The sequence below is a fragment of the Theobroma cacao genome, chromosome 2, assembly GCF_000208745.1.
Source record: "Theobroma cacao cultivar B97-61/B2 chromosome 2, Criollo_cocoa_genome_V2, whole genome shotgun sequence".
Taxonomy (NCBI): Eukaryota; Viridiplantae; Streptophyta; class Magnoliopsida; order Malvales; family Malvaceae; genus Theobroma; species Theobroma cacao.
Genome location: NC_030851.1, coordinates 2,710,812 through 2,717,714, shown reverse-complemented (window position 1 = coordinate 2,717,714; position 6,903 = coordinate 2,710,812).

Here is a 6,903-nt window from a genome sequence, read left to right as displayed (position 1 = left end):
ATATATATATATATATATATATATATATATATATATATTTACTATATAGAGAAGTTTTGAATTAATATGTGATTGCATTGACTGTTGAAACTTGATTATTGTCAAATGTGTTTAATCTGATTATTGCACAGGATTGGATTTTTATAGCAGTAAAAATTCTCTTAATTTCATCTGCCCAGAAATTTTACTGCAGCGAGAAACTCTCGGGTGGATGGCCTTAACCCTTGCTTTGGATTTCGTTGCAGTGAAAATTCATTCTCGATGCAGCAAGAAACTCTCGGGTGGTTGGGTATAATGCCTGCCCGGATAGTAGCTGTAGTGAAAATGCATTCCCGCTACAGCGAGAAACTCTCAGGTTGTTGGTTCAAAATTTGCCTTGAAGTTCGCTACAACGGAAAGACATTTTCGCTGCAGCTACTCTGTTATGCTTGCCTTGCTTGAACTTCCTAAATGTTTTGAAACGAATTGAAAAATAGCACGACATCGAGTTTTGTTCATAATATACAAAATTGCATTGTTTTTAAACGAGTGCATCATGCTTTCGAAAAACTCTCTATATCGTTTACTTGTTCCCTTCCTATGTTCATTCACTGGGTTTATACTCATTCTTTTTAACTTCATGTTTTCAGATTTGAAAATAGTTGGATCTTAGGTAGAGGCGCTTCCTCTTGTTCATTTTACGGTAGGTTTAACCGAACACTCCAATATAGTATCCACGCCAGAGTCACTTCGCTAATAGTCAATGTCTTTGTATGTGTATAAGGTTATTTAAATATAATTCATTGGATTTGTTGTAAACATTGTATGCTTGGTTTGCATGATAATGTTGCCACAGGTTGGCAAATAGTAATGTTATTTTGTGAATGGTATTGTTCAGTTACCATGACTTATTTCGAAAGGAAATTATTTTTGAAAACAATGAATTAAGAACCGTAAAGGTAAAAGAGGGACAGATGGTCTAATGAACAAGTTTTCATAGAAAGGCTTGCTTGGGTCCAGTGGGCCAAGCCTATTAGGTCCTTGCGCTGGTCATGGCCCGAGAATTGGGCTGTGACACTAGTATTGTTTGGTCGAGTAATGGGTTGGGTTGGTGGTGATGGTGTTGGTGGTGATGGTGGCAGTTGGACACTTGTTTGGAAAGTTGGTTGTGAGGCCCATTGGTAAGGATAAGGGTTTTGGGAAATGTTATTTAAGGTGGGATAATAGGGTTGGTATGGGAGATAAGGTTGATATGGGTTGTATGCTCTGGCTTGAGGACTTTTAAATGTAACTGATTAGGATTTGGCTTTTTTTTTTTAACACACTTTCGTTTTTCGTATTGAGAGTATCTCCTTCTTCAATCTTACCATTCTTAATTGCAGAATTATTTTCGCTGACAATAACATATCTGTAAAATTTTTGGTGGCATTTCTGACTAACTTTTCGTAGTATGAGGCCTTCAAAGTATTGACGAACATGACAGTTATTTCTTTCTCAGTCAATGGTGGTTGGACTTGTGAGGCAATATCTCTTTAACTTCAAGCATAATCTTCGAAGCTTTTAGTAGCTTTCTTTTCCAATCCTTAGAGGGTTAAACTATCTGGGGCCATATCTGCCACATGTTTATATTGAGCTACAAACACTCGTGCCAAATCCTTCCATGAATGCACATGGTTTCTGTCCAACTTATTATACCATATGAAGGCTGATCCTGTAAGGCTATCTTGGAAACAATGAATTAACAAGTTATCATCATGAGTGTAAACAACCATCTTACGACAATACATAGTTACATGAGCCATCGAACACTTAGTACCATCATATTTCTCAAAATCAAGGACTTTAAACTTGGGAGGAATTACTAGTCTAGGTACGAGACTTAGTTTTAATGCATCAATAGAATCTAAAACATTTGTTCCCTCCATAGCACGTAATCGTTCCTCTAAAAGGTCAAACTTTTTCTGTGCTCCTAAATTATTTGCAGCCTCGGATGTGCCTTTACTCAACTTTTCTTGTTCTTTTGGATCATCTATATCTGGAACTACAACTGGATGAGCTGAGTTTACTTGAGTAGTTGTTACTCGTGTTGATAATTGTCCCCCATAATAAGGATGATCTCCCATAGGATGTATGGGGTATTGGTGCTACTTTTGAGATATTGGAGGTTGATACATGGAATCATTATTACTTGAGATCTGTTGGCTAGCTTGGTTAGTAGGTTCTTCAACTAGTGTTTTCCCTTTGCTTATATTCATGATTAGGTCCATCATCTGAGCCAATTGCTCTTTTATCTCTTCTTGAGATTTCTCTCTTTGATCCATTCGTTTAGCTTGCTCGTTTTCCATGATCTTGATTTGTAGTTGAGTATTGTATAGGTGACGAATATATGGTTTTGGCCGATGAGTTATCTTGAGGACCTCTTTTTACCATAAATATGAGTCAGGATATGTTTGTATGAAAACATAAGCTTAGACATGCATACTCTAAATATACTAACATGCTTTGAAATGTCTATGAAAAATAAACTTAGATGTTTAAGTGCATGCTCTAAATATGTTTTGAATATTTGCCATGTGACGATAAATAACGAAAAGAGACTTTTATTACCAAAAATAAAATCAACTTAAACTATTACATTCAATCTAATAAAGAACAATCTATCTTAAAATAAAAAATCTCACCTAAAAAAAACTTAATATACTTAAAAATCTAAGTTAAAATACTTAAAACGTCCAACTTGCTTGTAATGATCATGCACTTCATCCATGAAATTAAGCAATCGTTGGCCATATACTCCATTTGGAAGAATTTCAAGTTTGAGTAACTCTGTCTTTTTAACCATTTCCCTTGCCTTAAGGACAGCCTTGCGAAATGTTCCACTTGAGCTCGCTTGGCTAAAAACTCATGCCTCCATGTCTCCCCAGTATTGCGTGATTTTGCATAAACTTGATACAAATGGCATTCTTGTTTGGATTGGTCATAACTCATTTGGAGGGCTAGAACAGTGTGCTCATGTTGCTCACATTCTTCCCTAAGCCTTTGAATTTTTTCTCATTGAAAATGCATCCTTTGTCCTATACTATCTGTAGAAGCTTGGAACCTATCAATTTGCTTTTGTTTTTCGTTCAAATCTTTTTCTTTCTCACTTAAATCTTTTCATAACTTACCAAGATCGGTAGTCATTGACAAAAGAGTGTAGTCCAAGCATTCATATTTCTCCTTCCATTCCTCACGTTCTTCGTAAAGCTTCTGAATCTTCAATTCTTGTATTTTCGTCAAATCTTCTATTTCTTGTCGCATCCTCTTATTTTCGTCTTTCCACATGACTATCTTATCACATGTATCATAATGTGCGGGTCTGGGAACCCGACCGCTAGACGTTGAGTGATTTAGAAGTCACCACCAATCTTTTTTTTCTAGGTGTGATTGGCCACCTTATTTTGTTCTATTAGACGAAATCCTAAATAAATTTTAGGTCATTCGAAAGAACGATAACTGGTCTACGTATCTTTTAGATTTGGGTTTGGGAGTACGGTTACGCACGGAGAAGGGTTAACACTCCCGTGACGTCCGTTCCACGAACGGTACCATTTAATCATATATTATCCTAGCCTATTGATTTTATTCTTATGTTTCCTTAATTATTATTTATCTATTTCATCTTTTATTAGAATATTTTATTTTATTTTTTACGGGTTTAACATGCACATGATGCAATTGTAAAATGCATGACATAAAATCGGGATAACGCCAAACGAAAATATTTTATTAAGTGTACTTTTCGAATCCACCCATCACACAAGTGGGATCCGGAAGTATTCTTTCACCTAGGGAAATACCTTAGCAACCCACCTTCGCAAGTTTACTAGGTAGATCCCATCATCGGGATAGTCGTTTATGAGTAAAAAAAAGTGTTTTCATAAATGCAAATCCTAATACGAGTAGAAGCTTTTTGTTAAAGATATTTCTTCGGACCCTCTTATCGTAATGGTGGAGCTCGAAGGTATCTTTTCACCTAAGGAGTTTACCGATGAAACTCGCCTTCGCAAGCTTTATCGAAAAGTCCCATCATCGGAGCTTATACTCGTATAGAGAATATCTCTATATGCCATGACATTTAACAGTGCAACCATAGTACATGGTTCACTTGTAATTCTAATGTTTGTTTTTTTATTTTATTATTTCTTTTTGTGAGCATATCTTTTTGTGACTAAATATCTTATATTTACTTATTATTCCATTTTTATTTCGTTATGTACTTTGCCATGTAAGTGCTTATTTATTTTACTATATGAAAATTTTCAAAATCATATTTTTTAGACTAAGTATTTTTATTTCATAATTATTATTTATATATGTATTTTATACATTCCTTTTTATGCTATTATTATTGTTAAAATACTTATTGTTATCATTAATTCCTTATTTTTTGCACTTTTGACCAATTGGTAATTGAGTATATAATTTGTATTTAAAATTAAAATCATAGGAATTCCAAGTTAGGACCCTCCCATCGTACTGGTGGGGTCTTAATCAAAATTCTTAACCTAAAGAAATCCATTTGAAATTGCGACTTCTCGCGTTTCGAACGAACATTCTATCATCGGTATATTATATTTGTAGTTAGTGTCATGGTATATTATTATTTATATTTATATTTTTATATATTTTTAAGAGTTACTTATATATTTATAGTAAATATTCTCTTAAGTCTAAAATATCATCTAAAAAATTTAGAACATTACACTATAATAATTTAGAATTAATTCTGCCTAATATTTCTAAAAACATATAAAATAAGCCTACCTAAAACACAAACATTTCCATAAAGAAAGTTAAAGTTTTTACCTGATTGGGCTAAACTGGCCCAAATAACCGGCCTGACCCGTGATCCGCTCCAAGGCCCACTGTCCAGTATCTTGCCTAGCAGCCTCCGGGTGCCAAAACTACGCCGTTTTGATGCCCTAACCCTAAGTATAAAAAGGCTTTTTCTTCACCCTTTCTTCATTTTCTCCTTTCAACTTCTCTCTCTAAAACCAAACTTTCTACCTTCTCTCCAAAAGCTTTCACCCTCTCTAAACAACTTCCCTTTTCACCGGCCACCACCCAAAACCGGCCCTCTCTCTCGCCTCTAACCGACAGTCGTTGATTGATCTTTCTCCCTCTCTCTCTCTCCTAAACCGGCAGCAAACAACCCTTAAACTTTTCCCTTCCAAGCTTCAACCGATAAACCCAAAAAATCAAGATCTAATCTTAGAAATCCAAATCGAAAAAAAAGTCCCCTTCACTCATTTCTTTCATTTTCGTTTCTTTTTTTTTTGCATTTTTTTTTATTTGTGGATTGTGGATTGTGGATTGTGGTTGTTTCCGGTTGCTAGAAAGCTAGGATTTCTTAGTTGTTGGTTGTTAGGATTTTTTAGGGTTTTTGATTACCGATCTCTCTGGTTTTTTTGTTCTAAAAAAAAATTAATTTTTTTTCTGCTCTTCTTTTCTTTTTTCAAGTTGTGAATCTTTAAAAGCCAAGTTGTCCAAAAATTTGGATAACTTGGTAATGGGGTTCTTGCACCAAGGAGTTGGTAGCCAAAACCCCCATCATTCATGGTGGTTAGGAGAAAGGATGGTTAGGCGTACGCCCAACCATTCCTCTTTTTTTTTCTCATTATTTTATTTTATATTTTTATATTTTTTTATTTTTTAAATGGGTGTCTACAACATGATGATCCATTAGCCCTTGCTTCAATGTTATTAGTACTATTAGGCTCTGATGGAAGTACCATTCATTTGACTCGACATCGTTAACATGTTAAATACCCAAAAGTAACTTGTCAACCAACCTTCCTGGATTTACTTTTTGTGCTTGTGTCCATGCTTTAATAATTTCGTTGGTCTTCTTTGTTGTCCTTGGCTGGCTGTAAGAGGGCTTAAGCTAATTGAGCTTATGCATCATTGGGATGAATTTTTCATTTCTGAATTGCCTTCGTACCATGATTGGAGCATAACTTATCGCTCCTCAAGGCCCCAAAAGTGAAACCCATGGGTTGTCTCCACATTTGTATACCATGGATTCTCAATACATCCAAGGTGCTCTCCCTACTACTTCTGTACTAGTGAAATGTTGAAGCCTTGAAACCCACTCTGCTTTGGACTACTCTTCTTAGGCCATCGACTTTTACAAAACTCTAAAATAGGAGCAGCTTCAAGATAAGGCTTACAAAAGGTATTTTTCTCACATTTGAAATGACTTTGAAACCACATAAATAGGAGTTATGCACATCCGATAAAACGCCCTTTGCCATGTTGTCAACAATAGTTTAAGGATTTAAAGGTTTCTACAAGAATTGCTGATGGAGGATGAATTCCATTTTCAATTTGTTCAAAAAAGTCAATGATTCTCATTTCAATGTGTCCCAACACCTTTGGAAAAATCATCAACCTGTAGATTGCTAGAGCCATCATACTCATACCTTGTTCATCCTCTAAATGCTTCATGATAAAGTCTCGAAGAAAAGTCCATGATATGCAAATACTTTCTCCTTTATGAATTTGATTTGCATTCACTTCTTATGGATTGATCTGCATTATTCTTGTAAGTGTTTTGCAACTAACAGGCTTTCTCTTTCTCTAATATACTTTACATAAATCAGAGGTATTCAGACCAAGTAAAATTGCATATTCTTTGATAGTTGGGGTCATATCCACCTCATTGAAGACAAAGAGTCTATACGAAGGATCCCAAAACTACATTATAGCTCGAATTATTCAGATTTTTTCCACAACCCCATATTTTAAGCAATTCAGAAGGATCATTTTGTTGAAGATCGAGATGAATCTTCTCAATGAGAGTGGAAATATAGCCATCGACCAAGCAATCACCCTCTTTTTGTTGTGTTTCTTTTGATTGGAGCTTCAAATCAAATGGTGAGC